The sequence below is a fragment of the Hemiscyllium ocellatum genome, chromosome 18 (assembly GCF_020745735.1).
Source record: "Hemiscyllium ocellatum isolate sHemOce1 chromosome 18, sHemOce1.pat.X.cur, whole genome shotgun sequence".
Taxonomy (NCBI): domain Eukaryota; kingdom Metazoa; phylum Chordata; class Chondrichthyes; order Orectolobiformes; family Hemiscylliidae; genus Hemiscyllium; species Hemiscyllium ocellatum.
The window spans coordinates 74314630-74329762 of NC_083418.1; positions in this window are offsets into that span (position 1 = coordinate 74314630).

Here is a 15133-nt window from a genome sequence, read left to right on the forward strand (position 1 = left end):
TTATTTGAATGGAGACAGAGTGCAGTAAACTGCAGACCAGATGGATTTGGGCCTCCTCATTCATGACCACACAAAGCTGGCATCTAATTTCTGCAGTTAATAAGAAAGGCAAATGGAATATTAGCCTTTATTTGAAAGGAAATTGAATATAAAAGTGAGGAGGTTTTCCTAATGTTATACAGGGCATTCTTTCATTCATTGGCAATCCCTCGCAGGTGAGGGTGACTCTCTTCACTCTCAGGGTGAGTCTGTAGCTGGCTGTACAGACCAAATGTGGATTCTATAGGCTCTGTTACTCTTGTAGCAGAAGGGGATCATGGGAAGAGGATAGGTGAGGCGTTGGTGTGGCAGCGCATTGCTTTTGTTGTTATCACCTCGCTTCCACATATTCCATGACGGAAAGTCTCAAGGTGCTTGTCACCTTCCCGGATGCTCCTCCTCCAGTTTGGATGGTCTTGGGCCACTGATTCCCAGGTGTCTGTGGGAATGCCGCACTTCCCCTGTGAAACATTAAGGGTATCACTGAAGCTCTTCTTTGGTCTACCTGGGACTGACCTGCCATTTCAGAGCTGGGAGTAGAGCATTTGCTTGCTTGGAGTCTTGTGTCAGTCATGGGGACAACCTGGCTAGCCCATCGCAGCCGATCAAGGAGCTGGGGCGGTGGGCGTGGGCGGTGAGGTAGCTCAGTGCCTCACTTTCGGAATGTTGGCCTGGTCGAGGATGCTGGTGTTCAAGTGTCTGCCTTCCCAGTGGATTTACAGGGTTTTTGCACACAACATTAGTTGGACTGAGGTGCCTATTGTAGACAGTCCACATCTCAGATCCATACAGGAGGGCATATAGTTCCTATATTCCTGCCGTCTTATATACATGGCACCAGTCATATAGAACTTAGAATATTACAGCACAGTACAGGCCCTTCAGCCCTCGATGTTGTGCCAACCTGTCACACCAATCTGAAGCCCTTCTAACCTACACTATTCCATGTACATCCATATGCTTGTCCAGTGACGACTTAAATGTACTTAAAGTTGGCGAATCTACTACCACTGCAGGCAAAGCATTCCATACCCTTACTACTCTCTGAGTAAAGAAACTACCTCTGACATCTGTCCTATATTTATCACCCCTCAATTTAAAGCTATGCCCCCTTGTGCTTGCCGTCACCATACTTGGAAAAAGGCTCTCCCTGTCCACCCTATCTAACCCTCTGATTATCTTACATGTCTCTATTAAGTCACCTCTCAACCTTGTCTCCAACAAAAACAGCCTCAAGTCCCTCAGCCTTTCCTCGTAAGACCTTCCCTCCATACCAGGCAACATCCGAGTAAATCTCCTCTGCACCCTTTCCAAAGCTTCCACGTCCTTCTTATAATGCTGTGACCAGAACTGTACACGATACTCCAAGTGCGGCCGCACCAGTTTTGTACAGCTGCAGCATAACCTCATGGTTCCGGAACTCGATCCCTCTGTTAATAAAAGCTAAAACACTGTATGCCTTCTTAACAACCCTGTCAATCTGGGTAACAACTTTCAAGGATCTGTGTACCTGGACACTGAGACCTCTCTGCTCATCTACACTACCAAGAATCTTACCATTAGCCCAGTACTTTGCATTCCGGTTACATCGACCAAAGTGAATCACTTCACACTTGTCCTCATTAAACTCCATTTGCCACCTCTCCCCAGCTTATCTATGTCTGTCTGTAACCTACAACACCCTTCGTCACTATCCACAACTCCACCGACCTTAGTGTCGTCTGCAAATTTACTAACCCACCCTTGTACGCCCTCATTCTGGTCATTTTTAAAAATGATGAACAGCAGTGAACCCAACACCAACCCTTGCGGTACACTACTAGTAACTGGACTTCAAGATGAACATTTCCCATCAACCACCACCCTCTGTCTTCTTTCAGCAAGCCAGTTACTGATCCAAACTGCTGTGTCTTCCACAATCCCATTCCTCTGCATTTTGTACAATAGCCTACTGTGGGGAACCTTATCGAACGCCTTGCGTTGCTAACAGTTTTGGGCCCCTTATCGAAGGAACGATATACTGGCATTGAAGACAGTCCGGAAAAGGCTCATTGGTTTGATCCCAGGTATGGAAGGACTGTCCTATGAGGAGTGGTTAAGTAAGTTATAAGAGATAGGATACATAATCATCTCAAGAGGAGCAAGTTGATTAGGGATAGTCAACACGGTTTTCTGAAGGGTAGGTTGTTTCTCACAAACCTTAATGAGTTCTTTGAGGTGGTGACCAAAGAAGTGGATGAGGGTAAAGCAGTTGATGTGGCATATATGGAATTCAGGTCGGCAAACGTGGGTACTGCAGATGCTGGAGATTAGAGTCAAGATTAGAAAAGTACAGCAAGTCAGGGAGGATCCGAGGAGCAGCAAAGTTGACATTTCAGGCAAAAGCCTTTCATCAGGAATGGATAGATTTCAGTACGGCATTTGATAAGATTCCCCATGGTAGGCTATTGCACAAAATACAGAGGCATGGGATTAAGGGTGACTGAGCAGTTTGGATCAGAAATTGACTAGCTAAAAGAAGATAGAGGGTGGTGGTTGATGGGAAATGTTCATCCTGGAGTTCAATTACTAGTGGTATACTGCAAGGATCTGTTTTGGGCCTGTTTGTCATTTTTATAAATGACCTAGATGAGGGCGTAGAAGGATGGGTTAGTAAATTTGTGATGACACTAAGGTCGGTGAAGCTGTGGATAGTGTTGAAGGATGTTGCAGGTTACAAAGGCACATCGATAAGCTGCAGAGCTGGCAAATGGTTTTTAATGCGGAAAAGTGTGAGGTGATTCACTTAGGAAGGAGTGTATAGGAATAGAGAGTACTGGGTTAATGGAAAGATTCTTGGTAATGCAGATGAACAGAAAGACCTCGGTGTCCATGTACACAGATCTCTGAAAGTTGCCACCCAGGTTGATAGGGTTGTTAAGAAGGCATATAGTTTGTTAGCTTTTGTGAGTTTCAGAGCCATGATGTCATGCTGCAGCTGTACAAAACTCTGGTGCAGCCGCACTTGGGAGTATTGCTTACAGGATGTGGAAGCTTCAGAAAGTGTTCAGAGGAGATTTACTAGGATGTTACCTGATAAAGAAGAAGGTTGAGAGGTGAATTAATTGAGACATATAAGACAATCAGAGGGTTAGATAGGTGGACAGGGAGAGCCTTTTTCCTTGGATGATGATGGCGAGCACAAGGGGACATAGCTTAAATTGAGGAGTGGTAGATATAGGATAGATGTCAGAGGTAGCTTCTTTACACAGAGAGTAGCAGGGATGTGGAACACATTACCTGCAACAGTAGTAGACTTGCCAATTTTAAGGGCATTTAAATGGTTATTGGATAAACAAATGGATGAAAATAGAATTGTGTAGGATATATAAGCTTCAGGTTGGTTCCACAGCACACACCAGATGGCCTCCTTCTTTAAAGACTGCAATTTCCTTTCCCACGTGGTTGAAGATGCCCTCCAACGTATCTCATCCACGCCCCACTCCTCCAACCGCAACAACAACAGAACCCCTATGGCCCTCACCTTCCACCCCACCAACCTTCACATAAGCCACATCATCTGCCGACGTTTCCACCGCCTACAAATGGACTCACCACCAGGGGTATATTTCCCTCCCCACCCCTTTCCGCTTTCCACAAAGATCGATCCCTCTGTGACTACCTGGTCAGATCCACATCACCCAACATCCCACCCTCCCCTCCTGGCACCCTCCCTTGCCATTGCAGGAATTGCAAAATCTGCACCCACACCTCCTCCCTCACCTCCATCCAAGGCCCCAAAGGAGCCTTCCACATCCATCAGAGTTTCACCTGCACATCCACCAATATCATTTATTGTATCCGTTGCTCCCAATGCGGTGTCCTCTACGTTGGGGAGACTGGGCGCCTTCTCACAGAAAGCTTTAGGGAACATCTCCAGGACACCTGCACCAATCATCCACACCGCCCTGTGGCCGAACTCCCCCTCCCATTCTGCCGAGGACATACAGGTCCTGGGCCTCCTCCACCGCTGCTCACTCACTACCCAACGCCTGGAGAAAGAACGCATCATCTTCCACCTCGGACACTTCAACCCCAGGGCATCAATGTGGACTTCACCAGTTTCCTCATTTCCTCCCCCCACCTTACCCCAGTTCCAACCTGCCAGCTCAGCACCATCCTCACGACCTGTCCTACCTGCCAATCTTCCTTCCCACCTATCCGCTCCACCCTCTTCTCCGACCTATCACCTTCATCCCCATCTCCATCCACCTATTGTACTCTGGGCTACCTGCTCCCCAGCCCCACCCCCTTCCCATTTATCTCTCCACCCCAGAGGCTTCCTGCCTCATTCCTGATGAAGGGCTTTTGCCCAAAATGTTAATTGTCCTGCTTCTCAGATGCTACCTGACCTGCTGTGCTCTACTCTAATCTAGACTCTGATCTCCAGCATCTGCAGTCCTCACTTTGGCCTTCAGATTGGTTCCATAGGTCGGCACAACATCGAGGGCTGATGGGCCTGTACTGTACTGTAATGATCTATGTTCTATGTTCTGAGTCCAGCCTGTATTCATTGAACTTTAGAAGAATGAGAGTCAATCTCACTGAAACAAGAAAGATTCTGAGATGATTTCCCAGGCTAAGTGCAGAGAAACTCAGCAGATCTGGCAGCATCTGTTGAGAGAAAACAGAATCAACATCTCGAGTCCAGTCACCCTTCATTAGAATCTTTCTGCTTTCTCTCCACAGGTGCTGAGTGACTTCAGTAATTTCTGTTTCAGATTTCCAGCATCAGCAATTCTTCGTTTATTTGCCTGTTTGGGTGCAGAGAGTTTGTAACACCCTTGTGGGAGATTCTACAACCAGAGGATATGGTCTCAGAGTAAGGCATCACTCATTTAGATTAGATTCCCTATAGTATGGAAATCGGCCCTTCGGGGGCCACACTAACCCTCCAAGGAGTAACCCACCTAGACCCATTCCTCTACCCTATATTTACCCCTGACTAATGTACCTAACACTACAGGCAATTTAGCATGGCCAATTCACCTAACCTGTGGGAGGAAACCAGAGCACCTGGAGGAGACCCACGCAGACACAGAGAGAATGTGCCTACAGACACCAGAAGTGGAAATCCAACCTGGGTCCCTGGCACTGTGAGGCAGCAGTGCTAACCACTGAGCCACCACGCCACCCCATTTAAGATGTGATGAGATGGAATTTCTTCTCTTAGACAGCAGTGAATCTGGGATTCTTTATTGCGGAAGCCTGCCAAGGCTGAACCATTAAGTATATTCAACAGTGAGATAGGCAGATTTGTAATCATTTCGGTGAATCAACTGTTCTCAGGTGTGGTTTAGTAGCTAATGGCCAAAACAACTAGACAACTGGCTCAACAGCTTCTGCATGCAAGGCCTAATGGAATGTAAGAAGGTCAAGGTAACTCCATGTCAAAAGCAAACAGGGATCATCCCAGACCTGCATTGTGTATTGAACAATGAGAGAGTCGTTATGACCTGAAACTCATCAAGGGAATGACATTATGGTTGTGTATTCCCCAGTTTGATCTGGATCCTTTGGCAATGTAGAGTGAAAGAGTCATAAAGATGTACAGCATGGAAACAGACCCTTCAGTCCAACTTCTCCATGCTGACCAATTATCCTAACCTAATCCAGTCCCATTTGCCAGCACCTGACCCATATCCCTCTCAACCTTTTCTATTCACATACCCCCCTAGATACCTATTAAGTATTGTAATTATACCAGCATCCATCACTTCCTTTGGCAGCTCATACGATACACGTACCATCCTCTGTGTGAAAAAGCTGCCTCTTAGGTCCCTTTTATATCTTTCCCCTCTCACCCTTAACCTGTGCTCTCTGGTTCTGGGAAAGACTTTGTCTATTTCTCTTATCCATGCCCCTCATAATTTTATAAACCTTCATGAGGTCAGCCTCCGATACTCCAGGGAAAACAGACCCTGTCTATTCAGCCTCTTCCTATAGCTCAAATATTCCAACCCTGGCAACATCCTTGTAAATCTGAAGACTTTCAAGTTTAACAACGATAAAAAATCACATAACACCAGATTATAGTCCAATAGTTTTAATTGGAAGCACTAGCTTTTGGAGCACTGCTCCTTTATCAGGTGGTTGTGGAGTATAAGATTGTAAGACACAGAATTTATAGCAAAGGTTTACAGTGTGATGCAACTGAAATAATATATTGAAAAAGACCTGGATTGTTTGTTAAGTTTCTCTTGTTTTAGAATGACCATGTTGGTTTCAGTTCTTCGATATGTAAATCCCAGAACTTTTTTTTAAGGTTACATTCTCAGATAACGTATTGAAGGTGTGAGGTTAAAGTCTGCTGCCTGTGTCATTGGCCTCGGACCTTCAGGTGACCATCCTCCAAGGCGGACTTCGGGATAGGCAGCAATGCAAAGTGGCCGAGCAGAGGCTGATAGCCAAGTACCCATGGGGATGGCCTCAATCGGGACCTTGGGTTCATGTCACACTACAGGTGACCCCATTGCACTACATACTCTCTCACACACATGCACACAGCACCCGCGTGCACACAGACACTCACACACACTTTCCTACAGATCCATGCACTCGTGCAGACCCTCTCTCATACACAACCTCTCTCTCGTAATGCTCATACATACACATCCTCCACACTCACACCCACACATGCACCCTCTCACAGACTTATACCCCTTTACACTCACACACATACACACACTGTCTCACAGACACTCACATTCCCCACACACATACACCTAAATTCATGCACACACATATAAGTTTGTGGGGTGAAGTTGTATTAGCAGGATTACATTTTATTTTGCTCAAAAACTGCATGAATCCATGTAAGATTCTGTAACTCCCTTTTTTTAGGAATAGAATCAGTCTAAACATTGGGGCACAGACAGACAGGCTTTAACCTCACACCTTCAATGTATTATCTGAGCTGACATGGCACCTATTGTTAAAGTTCATTTGAGAATGTAACTTTAGAAAAGTTCTGGGATTTACGTGTGAAAGAACTGAAACCAACATGGTCATTGTAAAAGATGGGAGACTTAACAGACAATCCAGGTCTTTTTCGATATATCATTTCATTTGCATCACCATAAACTTTTGCTATAAATTCTGTGCCTTATGATCTTATACTTCATACCACCTAATGAAGGAGCAATGTTCCGAAAGTTGGGGTTCCAAATAAACCTGTTTTTTCTAACCTGGTGTTGTGTGATTTTTAAGTTTGTAAACTCCAGTCCAGCACTGGCACCTCCAAATCAAGTTTCACAACATCCTTCTGATAGGCAGGACACCAAAATTGCATGCAATATTCCAAAAGTGGCCTAACCAATGGCCTTTACAGCCACAACATGACCTCCTAACTCTCCCAGGAGAAAGTGAGGACTGCAGATGCTGGAGATCAGAGCTGAAAATGTGTTGCTGGAAAAGCGCAGCAGGTCAGGCAGCATCCAAGGAGCAGGAGAATCGACATTTCGGGCATGAACCCGTCTTCAAGAATGAGGAAAGTGTGTCCAGCAGGCTAAGATAAAAGGTAGGGAGGAGGGACTTGGGGGAGGGGCGTTGGAAATGCGATAGGTGGAAAGAGGTCAAGGTGAGGGTGATAGGCCAGAGTGGGGGTGGGGACGGAGAGGTCAGGAAGAAGATTGCAGGTTAGGAAGACAGTGCTGAGTTCGAGGGCCTGGTGGCGATTGGAGGGGCGGGGCTCAAGGGCGGAGGAGCGGGAAGTGGAGGAGATGCAGTGGAGGGCATCGTCGATCACGTCTGGGGGGAAATTGCGGTCTTTGAAGAAGGGGGGGAAATTGCGATCTTTGAAGAAGGAGGGGAAACTGAAGTATTTGTATTGAATATTTCAGCAGCAGCATTCTGGTGTCCCTGCATAGGCTTCGATAAGAAATGACCCTGAGTTGCTCCAAACCCACCAGTCTTGAATTCTCAAAAAAATGCCTGAGCCTGCACTAAGAGGGTGGCTGCCCCATGTGACAACCAGGATTCAAGTGGGTGGAAGAGGATAGAGGCAATCCTTGAGTAATTGGGCCATAAACCAGGTGTTTTGAAAAGTCAGATGAACAAATGGCAGAACTTGAAACTAGGTTCGTTAAGGGTGTGGTAAAGGCCAGGGCTAAGACTTATCTCCCAGAGTTTCTCAGTGCAATCTGCTTTGCTTTTGTGCCTTAGAGTGGGAGTTGAACAGGCCCCAAGCCCAGCCAACTCCGATATCCTTGTGACCAACTCTAATGAGAGAGGGAGAGAGAAAATGAAGAAGCAAGGAAGCCGAAGACAGGGTCAAAGGATCTATGAGGGCCAGGGAGCCAGAGTTGCAGAGAAGGATAAAAATAAGTAGCTAATAAAAGGCCAGAGCCCCACGAGAGAGAGAGAAAGAGAGAGAGAGAAAAAAAAAGTAAATCAAGAGAGAACTACAAGAGAAAATGATACAGTGCCCAGAGTGAGAAGGAATATTGACTAAGTATCTAAATAAGAAATGGCCCAGTTGGGTTGGTGATTGCAGTGAGCAGATATTGGGTCCAGCATCTGCGAGCATAAACGCAGGGAGGTGACATGGAAGGCTGAAGGTAAGTGCGCTTAAGAACATCAGAAAGACTATAGCAATAACCCGCTCCTTGGAGCTGCTGAGAGGTAGAGAATAGGAGAAGGTGAAGCCAAGTCAGGAGGTAGAGGAAGTGAGGCAGGAGCTAGCGAAAGTAAGAGTCAAAGCAGCAGAGCAGGGGAAGCAGGTGAATTGATTATACATGGGCCAGTTGCAGATCCAGTTTGGAAAAGCTGATCAGGAAGCACAGCCTGTGATTAACAACCATGATAAAGCCCAAAACACTGTGGTTGAGTTACCAGAAAAATGCTCAAACGTACAGGTCGCACTCAAGGTCCTGCACCAAGCCGGCAAAGAAAATAAACCCGTGCTGTGGATCATTCTAAATGCCCATGAGAGATTGATAAATTAAAGTCCCAGGATTTGGCACAGAAATGCACACATGCATTTGGAGCAGTAGAGTCAGAAGGGCAAACTAATGATGGGGTATACTGGAAGGGGGTGGAGTGGGAATGGAGGATCAGGCCTCAGAGGTATGCCAACTGTAGCGATGACTGGGGACCCTCGTGTCCCATCCAAGGGAAATCAGAGCCCTTCACATACCCAGTGCCTTCCCCAGCCCTGATGAACTCTCTGGTGACAAACTGCCAGGATGGTCAAAATAATGAAAATCCAATCACTCGCACAGAACCCTGTGATCCAGTCAGTCTTATTTGATCATCAGAACATAAAGGAGGAAGCAACTACAGGACATGAAAGCAGCAATTTTAGCATCAGTTGGCTACAGGAGAGCTGATACAGTACAAGGTTTAAATAGATGTAGGCAGCAAAAGGGAGACCACCTGATTGTATTTACCAGGCATCTGTGGGGACAGGTCACAGGAGCCTTCAATGATCATCACTGGACTACCTAGACACCACAAAACGGGGCATATTGGACCCAAACACTTGTCTCGTGTGTCACTGGGACCCCTACAGATGTCACCCAGGCACACAGTCGGTGATAAGGAGGATGGCCTGGGCTTGGGAGAAAGGGATTTGTGAAGCAGTGCACCCCAGATCAGGCAGGGGAAAAATGACTGACCCTACCCTGTTACTGAAGTCAATACACCCTCAACTAACGGATTCCTGATGAAGGGCTTATACCCGAAACTTCAATTCTCCTGCTCCTCGGAAGCTGCCTGATCGGCTGTGCTTTTCCAGCACCACACTCTCGACACCCTCAATTACCTGTCACCTCACACCTGTTTTCTTTCAGACTAACCCAGAAACTGTAGTCTTTGTTTGTCTTTTATCTGCTCAGTTATATGTACAATACCTTGACCTTGGTCACACAGGAGCACAGATTCCTGCTTTCAAATCCGCCATCATACCACCCAAGTAATTAGGCCATTTAGCCCATTTGACCCTGTAATGCTATTCAATATTAAAATTAGAATTAGCTTTACTGTCACATGTACTCACAGTAAAAGTTTACAAGTCGCCATTTAAGGTCTCATCTTAGATACAAAGGTACCTAGGTACAGATTCTTCAGTACAAGTTCTCAGGAAAAAATTAGAAAATTAAGAAATAAAAAGACCACCTTCAACAGTACAGAATCATAGTAATAAATTAGAAAAATAAAGAAGTGAAATGTTCAGAATGACAGACCTTCCACAATAATATAACAAAAGAAAGAATTCAAGACAAAGTTCACTTCGTCCATTTCACGGCTCTGGGCCCAATGATCTGGCTCCCTCTGTTGGAATCCCAGGCCAGACCAACAATAATGCCAAAGAAACACCACATGGTGTCACAGCCTAACTGAGGCCACCGTGGGGAGACCTAGACTGACACCACTGAAAACAGCACCGAGAGAACTTCCTATGACCAGAGCTGATCATTCAACTCCTTATTCCTGCTTTCTCATCGTAGATCCCTTGATTCCTTTAGCCCTATACTTATCTCCTTGAAAGCCTTCAATGTTTTGGTCTCAACTATTTTTTGTAGCAAAGAATTCCACAGGCTCATCATTCCCTGGGGAAAGAAATATGTCCTCATCTCAGTCCTAAATGGCCTAACCTCTAGTCTTGGACTGAGAGTCGTGGTTCCGGACTCTCTGATCATCAGGAACATCCTTCCTGTATGTTTAGCCTGTCTCATCCTTTACAAGTTCCCATGAGACCTTTCCCCATCCCCACATTGTTATGAACTCACGAGAATGTTGTCCTAATCAATCATCTTTCTCCCCACACGTCATTGAAACGCAGAAAATAGGAGCATAAGAAGGCCATTCAGCCCTTCGAACCTGCACCACCATTCAATTTGATTATAGCTGGTCATCTCCAAATCAATAGCATGCTTTTGCTTTTCCCCATATCCTTTGATCCCTTTAGTCCCAAGTGGGGTGACACGGTGGCTCAGTAGTCAGCACTGCTGCTTCACATTGTAAGGGACCCAGGTTCAATTCCAGTCTCGGGTGACTGTCTGTGTGGAGTTAGCACGTTCTCCCTGTGTCTGTGTGGGCTTGCTCCGGTTTCTTCCCACAATCCAAAGATGTACAGGTTAGGGTGAATTGGCTATCCTAAATTGCCTCTAGTATTCAGGCAAGTGTTGGTTAGATGTAGTAGTCAGGGCTAAATTTGGGGAATTGGTCTGGGTGGGTTACTCTTCGGAGGGTCGGTGTGGACTTGTTCTGCTGAAGGGTCTGTTTCCACTCTGTAGAGATTCTATAATTCTAAATGCAATATCCAAATCCTTTTTTGAAATCATACAAGATGTTTGGACTCAACAGCTTTCTGTGGTAGTGAATTCCACAGGCTGACCACTCTCTGGTCATCTCAGTCCTGAATGGTCTACTCTATTTTCTTAAACTACGTCGTCTGGTTTTTGTCTCCCCCATCCTCCATCCTGCACCTCCAGATCTGTTAGAATTTTGTTTCTGTGAGATCCTTCCCCATTCTTCTAAACTCCAGAGAATACAGATTAGATTAGATTCCCTACAGTGTGGAAACAGGTCCTTCGGCCCAACCAGTCCACACCAACCCTCCGAAGTGTAACACATTTCCCTCTGACTAATGCACCTAACATTACAGGCAAGTTAGCATGGCCAACCCACCTAACCTGTACATCTTTGGACTGTGGGAAGAAACTGGAGCATCCAGAAGAAACCCACACAGACACGGGAAAAATGTGCAAACTTCACTCAGACAGTCACCCGAGGCTGGAATCGAACCTAGGATCCTGGTGCAGTGAGGCAGCAGTGCTAACCACTGAGCCACAGTGCCACCCTAACCATAATCCTAATCAATTCAATATCTATTTATGTGTCAGTCCCGTCATCCCAGGAATCTGCCGGCTAAACCTTCATCGCACTCCCTCTATAGCAAGAGCATCCTTCTTCAGGTAAGAAGACCAAAACTGCACAATATTCTTGGTGTGGTTTCACCAAGGCCACCTGTAACTGTAGTCTAGATTAGAGTGGTGCTGGAAAAGCACAGCAGGTCTGGCAGCATCCGAGGAAAAGGAAAACCGACATTTCGGGCAAAAGCCCAAAGCAGGTGGAAGGTCTTTTGCCCAAAACGTCAATTTTCCTGCTCCTCGGATACTGTCTGACCTGCTGTGCTTTTCCAGCACCACTCTAATCTAGACTCTGCATCTGCAGTAAAAAGTGAAGTCTGCAGATGCTGGAGATCAGAGCTGAAAATGTGTTGCTGGTTAAAGTACAGCAGGTCAGGCAGCATCCAAGGAACAGGAAATTCGACGTTTCGGGCTGATGAAGGGCTCTGGCCTGAAACGTCGAATTTCCTGTTCCTTGGATGCTGCCTGACCTGCTGTGCTTTAACCAGCAACACATTTTCAGCTCTGCAGCTGCAGTCCTTGTTTTTACCCACCTGTAACTGTAGCAAGACCTCTTGTTCCTGTACTCAATCCTTTCACTATGACGGCAAATGACATGTTGACTTGTACAGGCAAGTTTAGCTTCAGCGAATGATGTACAAGGACACCTACGTCTTGTTGAACATCCCCCTCTCTCAATTTCTAGCTATTCAGATGTTGATCGTCCTTCCTGCTTTTGTTCCCAGAACAGATAAACTCACATCCATCCACATTATACTGCATCTGTCATGCACTTGTCCATTCACTCAGCTTGTCTAAATCACATTAAAGCATCTTTCTCGAAGCTCACCCTCTTAGTTCCCTCCACAGCCCACCGTCTGTCTCCTACTTTCAATCCAATTTAGTATCCAGTTGGCTAGCTCTCCCTGAATTCCCTGTGATCTTATGCTGCTAACCAGTCTACCATGTACAACCTTACTGAATGCCTCATTGAAGTCCACATAGACAACATCACTCTGCCTTCTTCAATCTTCTTTGTTATGGTTCACATACCCATAGAAATGTTAACAATTAATGTCTGGGTTCCCCACAAGCCTACTAGTGACACCAGACACACAACAATGCTGTTGACTCATCATTGCCTTTCGGACAAGGCAATAAATACAGGAATAGCTAGTGATGCCCAAATCCTATGAACGAATTAAAGTATCCCTGTGACCTGTAGACCTTCACATGCCATAATAGGGATATAACATGATTGTTAAATTTTAAAATAGAAGCAAATGGATTTTAATCAGTTATGTGATGGTAACGTTGTTAAAAGGTCAGATAGTCATTTGGAACAGTGACTGAAATGACTAATTTCCAACATAACATGTGACTTCTGTCAAGTGCCTGATAGGATACCTGTGATATTAATGGATGGATTACTTATACTGTTGTGTTTACAACATATGAGAAAACAATAATTTCGCTTTTGGTTTCAGTTCACAAGAATCAGGAGTTAAAATCAGAAGAAAGAACAAGTTTTCTCTTAATAGAACAATTAAGCCTTCAGTCTAGGGGATCCAATTGCCCTAGTATGTGAAGCTTCCAACCCAGGAGAGATTGCATAGAAGCTTTTTACTTGTTGAAATGAACACATAAGCCATCAGAATTAAGAAAATTTCACTCAGCAAACTCAGAAACAAAACATAAAACTGGCTCAGCAGTCCAAGGGAAAGAAACTGGGACATTAGTGAAATAAGAAATAAAAGAGTTGAGATAGGAGTGGTATCTTTCATATCGGAGAAATGTGAGAAATTTCACATTTCAACTCTTTAATTCTCCTTTCTGAATTGAAGTCCTCTCATGGGTATCTGTAAAAAGGATAATCTTGTTGAAACAGGTTGAAATTTCTGTTTGCTGTTTGTGTTGAGAACTTCCTAAGTATTTGAAAAATAGACTTAATGAAAGCAAAGTACTGAGGTGTATTCTGAAAAAGTGTCATATCAGACTTGCAACATTAATTTTATTTCCCTCTACAAATACTGCTACTCCTGCTAAGTTTCTCAGGCACATTTTGCTTTTAGTATAAATTGCTTTACTTTTTTAATTTGAAACACCACATAAGCATGTTTCAGTGACTAACCACCATGAGAATCAACTGCAAATGGCAAATACATGTCATATCAAGCCAGATTTCATCCTGGGATCCGACTTGTCCAATATTACCATCAGCTGGTATCATAACAAATCCGAGAGTGCTGAAAAAGATGGCTACAGAGAGAATGGACGCATTGGTGATCTTCTTTCAAAATTATGCAGTGGTGCCTATAGATTTGATCCCCAAGCAAATCCATACCAATCCTCTGAAGAGCAACCCACCCATAGACCCATTTCCCTCTGGCTAATGCAGCTAACACTACGGGCAATTTAGCATGGCCAATTCACATCTTTGGACGCTGGGAGGAAACAGCAGCACCCGGAGGAAACCCAGACACAGGGAGAATGTGCAAACTGCACACACACAGTCACCCGAGGTTGGGATTGAACCTGGGATATTGGTGCTGTGAGGAAGCAGTGCTAAGTGTGTGTGTGTGTGTGTGTGTGTGTGTGTGGTGATAAATGGACACACATTGTTTAATGGAAGCGTGAGAGAGAAAACAAGAAATTACAGACCGATCAGTAGAATGGAAAATACTAGAATATATAACAATTGATACGATAACTGGATATTTAGAAAAGAATTGCTGATTGGACAGAGTTAACATGGATTTATGAAGGGGATGTCTTTATAGGCAAACCTGATAGCTTTTTAAGGGTGTTACAAGCAGAGTTGATAAGGAGGTAAATAAGGTAAAAGCAATGACTGCAGATGCTGGAAACCAGATTCTGGATTAGTGGTGCTGGAAGAGCACATCAGTTCAGGCAGCATCCAAGGAGCAGCGAAATCGACGTTTCGGGCAAAAGCTCTTCATCAGGAATAACGGCAGTGAGCCTGAAGCGTGGAGAGATAAGCTAGAGGAGGGTGGGGGTGGAGAGAAAGTAGCATGGAGTACAATAGGTGAGTGGGGGAGGGGATGAAGGTGATAGGTCAGGGAGGAGAGGGTGGAGTGGATAGGCGGAAAAGGAGATAGGCAGGTTGGACAAGTCCGGACAAGTCATGGGGACAGTGCTGAGCTGGAAATTTGGAACTAGGGTGAGGTGGGGGAAGGGGAAAT